Source organism: Dromiciops gliroides, chromosome 2 (assembly GCF_019393635.1).
Source record: "Dromiciops gliroides isolate mDroGli1 chromosome 2, mDroGli1.pri, whole genome shotgun sequence".
Classification (NCBI taxonomy): Eukaryota; Metazoa; Chordata; class Mammalia; order Microbiotheria; family Microbiotheriidae; genus Dromiciops; species Dromiciops gliroides.
Window position 1 is genome coordinate 490004116 of NC_057862.1, and position 14648 is coordinate 490018763.

Consider the following 14648-nt stretch of genomic DNA (forward strand, 5'->3'; position numbering starts at 1 on the left):
GACTCAGAGAGGGAACAAAGGTATAAACTCTTAATTTCCTCTTGTCCTTATTCATTTCCAGTCAAGGCTGAAGGCAGAAATGTCATCACGTTTTCAAGAACATGACAAAGGAAATTGAAACAACAAAACCTCCTGTCAGGGAGTTCCTTGATCAACTTGAGGAGGTTACTAGGAGGTGAGCCTTTGTTTGGGACCTTGATTGCATTTCCCTATGGAGGGTGTGGGGACATGCCCCATAGACATTCTCTTTTGGAAGATTAAGGATATCTCCTGGGAAATTGGTATGCTTCCATTGGCCAGGTTTTTCTGCATTGAAGTCACAACTTTGTACTTGATTTAGAATTATTCATTGAAGAATTGTTCTTTGTTCACTGCACAATACTCTCTTTCCTCCCCATCACCCCACTCCCATCCTTTTCAGAGAGATCCAGAGAATAATAGCAAAGCTAAAGGATAGATTTAGGTCCTGGGTAGGAAAGAGCTTTATACATTTCCCCTCCCAATCCCCCCACCAAAAAAAAAAAAGAATCTCTCCCTACCCCAAGCTGATAATGATTGCTTTTGGGAAGCACATTGCTGGGAGAGTCAGTCCCTGGCTCCCCATGGAGAAGCAATGACCTAATCTCTCAGTGGGAGATGGCAGCCATAGAGAAAGGAACCACATGGCTGATTAATGAGAAGGAGGGGACATTTCCTGGATAACATAAAGTTCCTAGAGAATTTGAAAAACTCACAGAAGAGGTAAAATGAACCAAAGAGATTTGAAGAAGAGACTTACTGCTGTTGTAATTTAATCATATCAGTCATCTGACTTTTGGTAACCCCATTTGGGGTTTTTGTGGCAAAGACACTGGAGTGATTTGTCATTTCCTTTTCTGCTCATTTTACAGATGAGAAACTAACTCAAACAGGGTTTAGTGACTTTCCCAGGGTCACATAGCTAGTAAGTATCTGGGATCAGATTTGAACTGATGAAGATGAGTCTTCTGAGGCCAGTGCTATATCCACTGTGCCTCCTAGCTGCCCTAAGACTCAGCACATTCTATTTATGTTCAGTGCTAGCTCTTTTTATGGCTCAGTGAAAGTGTTACCTCCTTCAAAAATCTTTTCCTGATTCCCTCAGTTATCAGTGATTCCTCCACACCATTGTGTATTTATTTTGTACGTAACTTAAATTTACTTATTTGTGAACATATTGTTTCCATCTCTTAGGATATAAGCTCTTTGAGGGTAGGGGTGATGTAGAAAATCACACATAGCCTCTGATCTGGTCTATCTCAAACAGACCCTGGTCTTCCCGTGTTCCAAGCTGCAGTTTGTAATCTCAGCTTTCTGATTGGAATGATGCCACCTGCTGGAGACTTACTGTAGAAAAGCTCCGCCACGAAGTGAAGGTCTCTGAGGGCAAGACCATGAGTCTTTTCTTTGGCATCAGGAAGTGACATTTGCTTGTGGGAGGAAGAAGGGGAAGGCTGGGGCTCTGTTTCATGCTCTTTTTCCTGAGGACTCTGGCAGAAAAGAGAGCTAGAAATGCACTCTCCCTTTAATAGATAGATGAATGTAGGCCTTTTTCTCTCTCTTTACCAAATTCTTATTCTCCTTAATAAATGCTTAAAAGCCTGACTCTTGCTAAAGCTTATAATTTATTGCCAACCACTCATTAGATATTTTAGACAGAATAGCTAGAATTTTAGCCTTTAACATGACCTTGTCTGTCTCAGACGGGCTCTGGCCTTGAGGTACCCCAGCTGCAACACCAAGCCTCTGTTAACAGCTGACCTCATCTTTGTTTGATAAACTTGCCACTATACCACACCTACTCTTTTTATATATAACCAGGTGGGTTACAAGACTGGGCTGCCCATTGATGGAGGATTGAAACCCCATTTGAGCCCACACATAATAAACACTCTCTCTCTCTCTCTCTCTCTCTCTCTCTCTCTCTCTCTCTCTCTCTCCCCCCCCCCCTCCACCTCGAGTACCTGGCTGAGTATTTTCTGTGTCAATTGTGCCGTAACAGGGGTAACCTCACTTTTGTCACTGTATCTCTAGTGCATAGTATAGTATCTAGACCATAGTAAGTGCTTAGTAAATGCTTGTAGATTGATTGAGCTATAGATTACATGTTAAATAGAACCTAAATGTCAGCATTCTCCCATTGTCAGTATCTATTCACTGGCACCTAGCTTTTTAGAAAGGAGGCAAGTGGTTTTCAAAAGCCAAATCACACCCTTGATTCATCATTTTCCTGCATTAGAGAATAGGAAATTGGAGCTTCCTGAAGTGGAGCTTACTCTCAGGAGTAAGTACTTACCTCTCAGGATTATTATATAGCTCATGTAAAATTGCTAGAGTGTCAAAGAAAGAGCACTGCATTTGGAGTTAGACCACCTGAGTTTCAATCTTGGCATTGATACTAAGCTGTTGCGTGACTTTGGGCAAGTAACTTTACTTTTTGGGAGAAAAGTTTTTAAAAGGGAGTTAAAAAAAAAGAGAGGACCCTTTTTTTATTTGTAAAGTGAGGGGATTGGACTAGATGATCTTTGTCATGAGAGAGAAGTAGTGGTGGTCCTTAGTTATTCCTCAGTAAAGAATTACACTCTTACACGCAATCTAATTAGAATTAAAGTGATCTTTTATTTGGTGCTAGGAAAGTGACCAAGTGAGAAGTCAAAGACTTCACCCCTCGGGGAAGAGGGTTTAGAAACATCTTCCTCCTCGAACAGAAGGAAAGCAAACGTTTTTATAGATGATAGATGGGGTGTCCACTTGAAAACTGTAAAGTTCCCTTTTGGGGTGGGGTGGGGAAAGCTTGAATGCTTGTCATATTCCTGAGAGTCAAGGGGGATTTTTTGAAATGATGGTCCTGACCTTTGCAGTTATCTCTGTCTCCTAGCTTTGGTCAGGTAGTAGCCATGCCTAATTGACTTTCCTGCTCTAATGTTTTATTTCCCCTTCCTTTTTAGGTATGTCTATCCTGATTTCTATTTGGTCAATCTAAACTTTAATAGTCCCTCGATTCCTCATATGTCTGTCTTGTTATGTGGTCATCTTTTGTTTTGCTTTTCACAGGAGAAACTTCTGATTTATCCTAAGCCCCATGTCAATCTCTGAACTTTAGATTCTACAGTACTAAATGTAAATTCTTATTGCTATACTTCCTTTGGACCTGAGGTTTGACTGTGTTCTTGCTGATCCTTTTGGAGAATGGCTCTTGAGTTCAGCCCCTGTGACTGGTTCCCTTCTTTCAGATCTTCCTCTATCTAGCTATCTGTCAGCTTGCCTAGACCTCAGTCTACCACTTACCAGAACACTGCCCCGACACCTTGGTCTCCTGGATGTAGCTTATTCCTTATCTACTCTTAATTTACTTGGATTTCTATTGCTGAGGCCAGTTTCAACTGCTTGCTCTAGCTCATGAGTCTTTTTAGGCTCTGAGTTTTGGTCATTTCTGTTCTCACCTACTGTTAGCTAAGTCTTGCTTCTGACCCTGATGACTAAGGCAGAACAGGGGACACAAATTTTTTTTTTTTGCGGGGCAATGAGGGTTAAGTGACTTGCCCAGGGTCACATAGCTAGTAAGTGTCAAGTGTCTGAGGCTGGATTTGAACTCAGGTCCTCCTGAATCCAAGGCCAGTGCTTTATCCACTGTGCCACCCAGCTTCCCTGGGACACAAACTCTTAACAAGAATTCACACCAAAAGCTTTTTCTGGTAAAACCTGAGCTACCCAGAAAAATCCATTAACATTTGAATCCCCCTAGCCCTAAGTCCTGAGGTAGTCTAGTTCATCAAGGTGTTTACTGTAAAATTAACAGTTATCAGACAAGACAATTGGAAAGTTAAATTCAAATCAATAAAACATATTTATTAAGGGCTTGCTATGGGCAAAAGCACTGTACTAGGTGCTGGGGATACAGAGGAAAAACCTGGACAGTCCCTTCCTTCAGGGAGTTTAAAATTGAATAGGAAAGCTCTAACAAATGCACAAATAACTAACACAAGGGAGGTTGAGGAGGATCAAGCCCTTGCTAGGTAGAAGCAGGAATCAGTTGAATATTCATGGAGGAGGTAACACCAGAATTGAAGGAGGAAGACAAGGGTTCTAAGAAGCAAAAAATGAGAAGGGAGTCCTTTCCAAGCATGGGGGAGAGCAAAGGGGAATAGGAGATTTTGTCAGAAGGCACAGAGGCGAAATTGACTATGGAGTTAAGGAATGGCTTACAATTTGGCTGTAATTCAGAGTTTTTTGTTTGTTTGTTTTTTGGAGGGGGGTAGTATTATGAAATAGGCTCAAAAAGGGAGGATAGAATCAACATGTAAAGGTTCTTAAATTCAAACCTGAAGACTTTTCATTTTATCCTAGAGAAAATGGGGATGTTTTTATTGATTAGAATTGGGAAAAGGGAAATGATGGGGTCAGACCTGTTCCTTAGGAATATTATTATCCCAGGAAGAGGAGACCACCATTTGGTGGAAACAGTGCTGGCTTGGGAATAGGAGCACTTCAGTTTGAATCTTGGCTCTGACAAATGGCCTGCTACCTGTGTGACCTTTGACACTGCACAATTGATTTCCCTTCTTTAAGCTGCAGCTTCTTCATCTGAGAGTCAATCTGTCAGAGTGGAGCAAGTACTGGACATTGAGTTATGAAGTCCTGAATTAAAATCTTACCTCAGAGCGGTGCTAGCAAGTCATTTAACCTTTCTGAGCTTAAGTTTCCTCCTCCCTAAAATGTAGATAATAATATCTTTTAGTAGCCAATTCACTGGGTTGTTGTGAGACTCAATGAGATAATACATGTTGAGTGATTTGCAAACTTTAAAACACTACATAATGTCAGCTGCAAAATGAAAGTTTAGGACTAAATGCTCTCTGAGGTCCCTTCCAGCAATAAATTCTTGGATGGTGAAGAGGTGAGAAAGCAGAATGTGGTATTGATCAAGAAAATGGGGAAAAGATGAAGCCGTAAAATGATCCAGGAAGAACAGTACTGCTCATGGCAAAGGGGAAATTCAGAGAGTAGAATAGAGTAGTAATCCCATTACATGTCTGTTGTATTCAAGGAAACTCTAAATAGTTCAGGATAAATTTGAAACCCACAATAACAGTTTTATTTACGCTCTCCCCTCCCCCCCCCACCAATTTTATTATCTGGGATAAGTTGCAGCCAGGTACCAAATGCTCTAGAAAACAAGGAATTCATCATTGTTCCTCGAGATGAGGCATAACTCTGCCACAAAGAGAAATCCGTGTTTCCCAAAGTAGTGAGAGGGACATATGGATATGACCCTCCACTGAGATGGAAAGTGCCCCCCCCCCCTTCGGCCTAGTGATCTGATCTCAAAGTCTTAAAGCCCCTTAAAGCCCCCTATTTCTCTCTCTCTCTCTGTTTTTTCTCTAGAGAGAGGCAATAACGGGAAGCTACTATCCCCCTTTCAAAATATAGGCATATCAACTTAAAAATTGCTTCATAGGGTCTGCACCGAGACATTATGTAGATATGATAAATTGTTGCTGAAACATGAAATTTTGCAAAATAACCTATGGCTGAACCCCTGAGGTTGGGGCACTCTGACCCAGGAGAGAGGGACTTATCACTGAACATCCCAGGAGAAGGATTTACTGCTGAACCCAATTACCGCATTTTTGCTCAAATCAGATGTCTGTAAAAAGTATAAAAACTGCTTGATTTCTAATCCCGGTGTGTCACACCTCCTGGTTGTCCCAGTGAGTGTGGTACACCTTTCTTTCGAAAGAAATAAAATCAGTGCTTCGGCCTCCTTTCTCCTCGAGTCTCTATTACAGGGGTCAGTGGTTGTACTCCCATCCCACTCAGTAGCAAAGTGTGGTGACAGCAGTACTATACTGGATTGAATGGCAACACCCAAAGAGGAGACATCAATGAGTCAATCCTGACTTAAAAAACCTTTTCTCTTTTTACTATCCTTAAATTGTTTCCCCCTTTTTCCTTTTCTTATCAGGGCCAGATTCCAAGGTTCAGGTGAGAGGGAGATGAAGATAATAGCATGATGAGAAATTTGCTGGATAGGCCTGGGTCCCAGGAGACAAGGTAGAGTTTAAAGAAATGCTTTTGACAGAGGTCAGGGCAAGACAGCAGGTCAAGGTTGTAAGCATATAGGCAAGAAGAACTAGAGAAGGTCCTAGTAATCAGGAGACTATGAAGTGAGGGACTTTGTTATTGAGTCAAAGGTCTGGTCCAGCTCAGAACTTCTTGTATTTTTCCTGTTGGAGGAAGAATTGAATTCCAAAGTATAGTCAAATCACAACCTTCAAATAAAAACAGTTAAATAAATGCACCAGACTGAAAGTAGTACACAGCACTGGTGATGGGGGCTCCATGGGGTTGTTGAAGGTGGATCCTAATGCTGGAATTCCTACCATATTAGGTACTCCTTAGGGTGTAGTTAGAGAACTTTGATCATTATCTGGGAAGATTAATCCATTACCTGAATTAATGTTTTAGTTGGTCCTGATACCCTGAAGTATGCCAGAGTTAGCTTTGGTGTAGTGGCTAGAGAGCTGGCCTCTGAGTCAGGTACATCTGGGTTCAGGTCCTTCTACACACTATACTACATCCCAGGAATTATTGATCCATATTTGTGGAACAAGTGTTCACACTGGGAATTTCTGTCAAGTTGTTTGTAACCACAAGGATGAAATTACAAGTCTGGACAACAATCCTAATAGGACCCTGAGAGGAACTGACATTGTAGAAAGAACTAACAACTAGAATTTAAGGTACTTGAGGTCTAGTCTCAGTTCTGTAAAACCTTGGGTAAAATGCTTCCCTTTTTCTGGGTCTCAGTTTGTTCATTTGTAAAGTGAAGGATTGGACTAGGTGATCTCAAAGGTTCTATCCAGTTCTACATTCTTTGGTATTTGGGATGCTGATTAAGGTTTGATGAATATGGAAGGTAAGGCAGGTAGAGGGGGTTGACACAGTCTCAGGACATGTACTTCTATTTGACAGGCCTAGAGAGCAGGTTTCCAAGAGGACAGAGTTCTGAAGGGAGAGTGTGGGCATCCTAGCTGGTGAGGCATTGGATAGAGGGGAGCCAGGACACCTGAAATTAAGGCAAAGAGACATGAAAATAAACTTTTCCAGAATCTCAATTTAGCTCAATATTCAGCAACATCTATTACTACACTTTTGGGGTTCAATGCACTGACCCCTTTTATTGTCCCTAGGGTACTTGATGCCTTGTGGTACCTCTATTCCTTCTGCTCTGTCCTGGAAATCTTGCTGCCCAGATATTTTCAGCAAAAAGGATAATCATAGAATCATAGGAAAGAATAATAATAATAGTAACTCACATTTCTAGATTGACTTATGGTTCACAAACTGCTTTTCTTACAACACTCCTATGAAGTAGACAGTATAAATATTATGCTCATTTTACAGAAGATGATACTGAGGCTTAAAGAGATTTAGAGGTTTCCCTAAGGGCATAAAGTTAGTAAATAACAATAACATTAATAGTTAGCACTTGTATAGTGAGAAGAAATTTTACAAATATCTCATTTTATTCTCTCAATAACCCTGGGAGGGAGGTGCTATTACTACCTTCATTTTACAGAGAGGGAAATAGGCACCTAGAAGTTAAGGGAGTTACCCAGGTTCACATAGTTAGTAAATGTCTGAAGTGGAGTTTGAACTCACATCCAACATCATATACCAACAAATTCCCTGTTAAAAACTGGATTTTAACCCAGGTTTCCTGAGCCCTAGTCCAGGGTTCTTTCCAGTCTACTCTGCTTCCTTTCTATGTCAGAGCTAAAAGAGAACTTGGAAGTTATCTGAGCCAACTCATTTTCCAGATGTAAAACATGAGGCCAGTGTGGTGAAGCAAATGGCTCAATCCCATAGCAAATCAATGGCAGAGTTGAAATTAGAACCCGCTTCTCTAATTTCAAAGAGTCTGTTTTCTGTTACTCACATCTCCTATTGAGAGGTAAGTGAACAAGAGAGTATAATGAACAGATACAATTTCATAAAGAAATGAAGTAGAAGTACACTAATGGCTGGGATTCAGAGGTTCTAGGAAAATCCCCCTGACCACCTAAAACCATCCCCTGTCTATGCATTGAAGCCTGAAATCCCTCTACAAGGGACAAATTAAGGTTTCCTTGCCACAAGAAAAGAGATGATTTGGGATTATAAATTCTCCATAGCTAGAACACCCTGGCTTGCATTCCTTCACAAAGAGATGAGACAGTGAGAAATACAGCCAGATCCTGAGATGGGAGACGTTTGGGCCACAGCCTCATTCTGATATTATCTTTGGGGCCACCAGTGAGCCATCTGGCCTCTCTGAGCCTTTGCTTCTCCATTGGTAAAAATGGTAATAATAGCTACTTTGTAAACTTCAAAATGCCATAGATATGGGAGTTATTGTTTATCAGAAGTTTCCCTTATATTGGATTTGGAGGTAGTATGGGAAACATTGGGGCATGAAGTGCCTGCAGAAGATACTACCAATGACTGAGGGGAAAGGAAGGCTGAGGATACTGAAAACCCCTTTTACAGAGGAGAAGACTGAGGACCAGGGAGAAGAAGGGACTTGCCCAAGCTAGAGGCAGGATTTGAACTAGGGTCTTTGAGTTTAGAGGCTAGTGCTTATCATGTGCCACATGGCCACCTCTAGCTGGGCTTACTAGTTATGGAGGGCACTCCTTTCAAATGTCCCAAGTAGTTTTCTCTTCCTTCCTTCCTCCCTCCCGTTCTCTGTCTCTGTCTACTCTCTGTCTACTCTCTGTCTGTCTCTGTCTCTCTGGCAATATGGGTTAAGTGACTTGCCCAGGATCACACAAGTGATCTGACACTGGATTTGAAATCAGGGACTTCTGACTCCATTGCACCACCTAGCCACCACTTCCCCCCCACCCCCCAAGTAGTTTTCAATGAAACCCTGGAAAATCCTTCATCAGGAACAGAACTATGTCCTCCCTTTCCTAGGATTTCTTTCACTCTGGAATGAGCTTGACATTCTCCTGGACAGTAAGCAATTTCAATTATCATTCTACAACCATATTGGGTAGAATGGCTAGAACCCAAGGCCAGTCACAAAATCATCAGTCATTGCTTAGTCCACAGTGGGACCAGTCAAGTGTGACAAAGGAACTGCTGTCATCTCCCACAAGGAGGTCAAGGATCTTGCCTCTGAAATCTTCATAAATATGTCCCTTTTCATTAAGGTGAAATTAATCTCCATTTCTCCCCTCTAGCAAGAATATGGTTGAGCTCATGAGAGGCAGATGAAAGGTTGTACTTAAAAGGGCTAGCCCAGAGTTTCCATCTGATCCATTATGTTATCTGCACTAGTGGGAAATAATGCTGCCCACTAATAGCTTCCATTTGTCACATGGAGGGAATTGAATGCTTAGGATGACAGAGCAACCAGAGGCTTATTGACCTTTTCTTCTTTTTTGCTTGTTGTTTTCTAAATATGCAACAACAGCAAGCCTCAAAAAAGGTACAACTTAGGGAAGCTGAATGTATATGTGTGAGGACAGCTTGGCACAGTGGGAAGGATGCTGGATTGGGAATCAGGAAACCTGGACTATTTTTATATGTCATTTAAATAGCTATATGAACTTGGGCCATTTACCTCTCCTCCCTAGGGTTTAATGTCTTCATCTGTTAAATGAGGAGTTAGACTATTTGATCTCTGTTTTCTTTTAGCTCTAATCCTAAAATAATATTCTTGTGCTTTTACTGATTATGGACTGTATTCATACCTGTTCCCTCTTCTTGACCTGTTGTCTCTTTTCATCTTCACATGATAATGAATGAATATAAATGCATTTATGATGTTAATGGCAATACAAATACAAAATTGAGATGATCCCTGCCCTCAAAGAGCTTGCATTATAATGGAGGGAAACCACATATTTGGGTGAACAAAGCTCAAAAAGGAGGTTTGGGTGTGGTAAGTCACAAGAATGGTGAATTGGTCCATAGGCAGTTGATTGGCATGTTCTTTCCATAAATTACTCATTTTAATGGTAGTATTGAAATTATTATTATGCTGAGAGCAAGAGGTAGAAAAGGGAATAGGGTATAGGTATAATGGTAAGATATATGTCAACATGATCCAGGTAGACAAATGGATGAAGTATAAAGCATGATATGAGGACAGAGTAAATATAGTTGGTTGGATGGGTTTGCACTCAATCATCAACCAGCTTGGAATAAGTGGGTGTGGAGGGAATTAGTTACAAAGCTGAATGGCTTAACTACTATAGGAACTAGGGTCATTGATTCTGGGAGTTCAATCTTGAGAATCTAGTCCAAGTGAGGAGCAGTGGAGCAACAACAGGGAAGATAGCAAAGTTGTCCAGGCCTCTTAAAAAAAAAATGGTTAGATATGATGAGAAGCATGGACTAGGGGTCTACTAGATATAGCCAGGTAGATAGATCAATGGATATAGTGGATTTATCTGTGAAAATTCTATGATTCATGGGCAGTCTTGACTCTAGAGAATGGTAAGATACACTTTCTTACTTTTAACAAAGAAATGATCTAAAGATGTGGAATGAGGCTTTTGTCATCATTTTGGTCATGACTGATTCTTCTTGATTCCATTTTGGGGTTTTCTTGGCAAAGATACTGGCATAGTTTACCATTTTCTTCTCCAGATCATTTTATAGATGAAGAACTGAGGCAAACAGGGTTAATTGACTTGTCCAAAGACACACAGCTAGTAAGTATCTGAGGCTGGATTTGAACTCATGAAGAAGAGTCTTCCTGATTCTAAGCCCAGAGCTCTATCCACTGTATCACATGGCCAAATGCATTGGTTTATTTTGCTTGATTATATTTCTATGTTATAAAGTAGGATTAAATGGAGAGGGGGTCACTGAGAAATGATAACAAAGTAAAAAAATTAACGTAACATTTTGTAAAGAGAAAAAAGAAAAGAGAGGGAAAAAGAAATCCTTTAAGACTTTATTCATATGCCATCTAGTAAGTGAAGTCTTTTTTCCCTGATTCTCCTAGCAGGAAGTAATATTTTTCCTTTTCATTCCTTTTTCATTGATACACAAATATTTTAGTTCTTTATATACATGTTTTTGTTGTTGTACAGGTTTATTATTAATATTATTTTGTGCATGTTCTACTGATCTTCCCTTACATCACCTCATGACATGAAAGTGACTCCAGACTCTCAAAGACTACTTAGTGATATGCAGGGTTTGGTAGATCCTAACTACCTATATCAACTTCAAATATGGACCCTGTGATGGACTGCATGTCTATTGTTTGAGGACCAACCTAAGTGCAGGCAGGCTATCCCTAGAAGATTGGTTCATCATGTCTTCAACCTTGGCAACTCATGAAACCATTTACTAAAGATATCTAGGGGCTGAGATCTATGTTAATAGAGGAAATACTCCCAATGATGAAATTGTGGACCTTTGAAAGATTGAAGAGTATGGGCATTATCTTCTGTCTCTGACTAAACTTTAATCTCCTTGGTGCTCAATTAAGTATTCTTAATTTAAATGGAACTCTTTTAACTTTTGTGTTGTTTTCAGTGCCCTGAGTAGTGAAAGTGTTTAATATGAAGCCCCTCTTTCTCACACATGGGCTTTCCTGAAGAGCCACTCCTCTAGTAGCCTGTGGGCCTGTATCCACTCAATACTGTGGTAGCTCATCAGCCTCCACTAATATGTATTTTTGATCCAGGAAGAACATAACATTTTTTTTAAGTGAGGCAATTGGGGTTAAGTGACTTGCCCAAGGTCACACAGCTAGTAAGTGTTAAGTGTCTGAGGCCAGATTTGAACTCAGGTACTCCCGACTCCAAGGCCTGTGCTCTATCCACTGTGCCACCTAGCTGCCCCAGTAACAACATAACAATAGAACATTTCCTTCTCTCTCTTCACTCCATATCTGGAGCACAATCTCCCACAAATATGGGGGGGGGCAGAGGGAAGTAAATAGACATAGGGATTATGTATGGTAAGTTCCTGTGTAAGGAGTGTTTATGGCCAGGGTAAATGCATGGCCAGAGGCAAGTCATGTCTCTTGTGGTAGGGGTTTGGGGGGGGTGTGTGTAGAGGGGCAGGGTATGAATGTTTTATTGCTATTGTTTTTACTCTACTATTTAATTAGATACTTTCATTTTGAACTAATTGTGTTCTTTAGCTAACTAGGGAAAAAAAGGAAAACATACTTAGAGGTACTCATGAACTATGGTATTGAGTGGATGCGGATCCACAGACCCATAGTGCAGGACCCTCCTTAAGGGCAGGGGCTGTTTCACTTCTGTATTCCTCTTGCCTAGCTCAATGTCTGGCATCCACTGGCACTTAATAAATGCTTATTGGTCGATGAATAGATGGATGAAGATAACTTCTGTTAATGTCTGCTAATGAACTGCTTTTGCTAGGTCTACTTTCTCATAGTATCTACAGTCTGTTGGACCTACACCAAGGCATTATGTTGTGTCTCATCTATTCCGTGCTGAGTACTATGTCTCTGCTGCCCAAAGCCACACCATGAGTTACAGGCAAAGACGAATTGTTGAATGACTGAACCCATGTGTAGTATGTGATTGTTGATCATGTGAGGTTATGCTCATTTGTGTGTGTGTGTGTGTGTAGGGGGGTCTCCCATACAAAATCATTGGGTATTGATAGGTCATTGAATTTAATGTTCTAATTGACCTTACAGATCTCATAGTCCTACTCCCTCATTTCATAGTTTTCTAATAAATGGACCAATATGGTAGAGAAGTTGACCTGATAAAGGATTTTGCTCTTGAGCAATGAAGATGAGACAGATTGTTCATTTCATATGACCATAAAATTGTAGATTCAGAGCTGGAAGGAACCTTGGAGATCAAATAGTCCAATCTACTCATTTTACAAATGAGAAGACTATAGTCCAGAGAATTAAGTGACTTTTTGGTTATATAGATAATAAGTAGCAGAATGGGGATTGCTTGCATCCCTAGGAAAGTCAGTCTAGGAGCCTTCAGATCGATTGAAAAGAGAGCTGGCAAACAGTAGAAGCCAGAGGGATGCTGTCATCCCTTGCAATCAGGTCAATGGGGACAGATTAGAGATGTCAGTTAGAGTGATTACCTGATGCCCCATGTATATTTTGATCCATCATTCTCATGGCTTTCATGTTAAAAAGCAAAACCCTTCCATGCATTAGTTTCCCATATAATCATTCTATTCAAACAGCCAACTGGCATTCCCAGGGCGGTGCAGAATCTGTTTTTCTGAATTTGATGAGCCTATTTCATAAAGTGGAGATTCTTACCACTTAATGAACTGTAAATGAACATGTTTTTCCCAGGAGATAGAAAAAGCACTTAAGTTATAGAAAAGACAAGTGTCTGCACAGGAAGTCTTTACCGAGTAGTGTGTGTTGACAGAGAGCTCACCCAACTCCCCTTACTGAGAGAGCTGCTTTCTGGAAAGAATCCAGTCATATTAATCTGCTTAGGGCCTTTGGAGATGTCCATTCATCCAAAGAGAACATTAGGGAAATCACTAATCAGTTCAGATTGTTTGCAAGGATCAAGTAAGATCATCATAATAATGATTCACAAGTATATAGAACCCAGAAGCTTATCCTGAGATAGCCCTACTTCAGCCAGAGATAGCTGGCACAGCTTCCTCAGGATAACTCAACATCTGTTCTCATCTACTTAGCAACTACAAAGGCATATAGTGTGTTAGAAAGAATGTTGGGCCTGGAGTCAGAAAATGGACTGATTGTATCATAATAGATTGACTAGGTATATAAGCTAAAGTATGTCACATGGCTCTCTTGGCCTCAGTTTCCTTATCCAAAAATGAGGCTAATAATTTTTGTAACTCCTTGGTATAAAACAGGGCTGTTGAGAGGAAGGCTCTTTGTCAATCATAATTTTTAAAAATCAAACAACATTTTACTTTCAATTTTCTCTTCCTCCCCCCTCCACTTGTAAAAGAAAAAGAAATTTTTTGTGACAAATATTTAGTCAAGTAAAAAATTCCCACATTGGCTACTTCCAAAATATGTAGGTCACATTTTGCACCCCAAATCTATTACCTCTCTGTCAGGAGGTAGATAGCCTTCTTACTCATTAATCCTCTGAAATTGTACTTGGTTACTGTGTTGATCAAAATTCTTAAGGATTTCAGAATTGTTTTCAGTCATAAGCTATTACAGGGGTGGATGTTGCTATAATGATCTTTGCTTGTCTTCTGCTTTTGGGCAACCATTAGGGTTTCTCTGGAAAACACTGATCTCCTGACTGCCCCTTGCCAGGATTCCAGCTTCAAAGATGGCACTACACACTCCTCTCCACCTCCACTCCCCCACCCGCAGTCCTGCCTCAAACACAAGCTTCCCACCAAGTTCAGGCTTTAAGGTATCTCCTTCCTTCAAGGAAGGAGTCAGTCCATTCAAGTGGATTCCACTTGAATCTGATAAATAATTCCTATTTCTTCTCAGTCCAGCTGTCTTTATTACTCTCTCCTCCAGAGTCATCAGAATCCAGTGGCAAGACATAAGTCAGGATGAGTGGCAGTGGTCCCAGATGCAGTGGGAGGCCCTGGCCTTTTTAACCTAAGGTCATTCCCAGGTCTTAGTTTGAAGCAACACACCTTCAACAGTTAAA

General features: G+C 40.7%; 1 long non-coding RNA gene across 2 annotated transcripts in view; it reads left to right on the plus strand.

Moving 5' to 3' along the window:
- Window positions 1-14648, plus strand: part of LOC122741700 — a 45724-nt gene that overhangs the window by 17940 nt on the left and 13136 nt on the right. The window contains exons 2-3 of one of the 2 annotated variants that reach the window (XR_006354869.1): window positions 62-175; window positions 1286-1406. This is a non-coding gene — a long non-coding RNA (uncharacterized LOC122741700). Of the gene's footprint in view, window positions 1-61; window positions 176-1285; window positions 1407-14648 lie in introns of those variants that run through there. The other variant, XR_006354868.1, reaches the window with a different exon arrangement.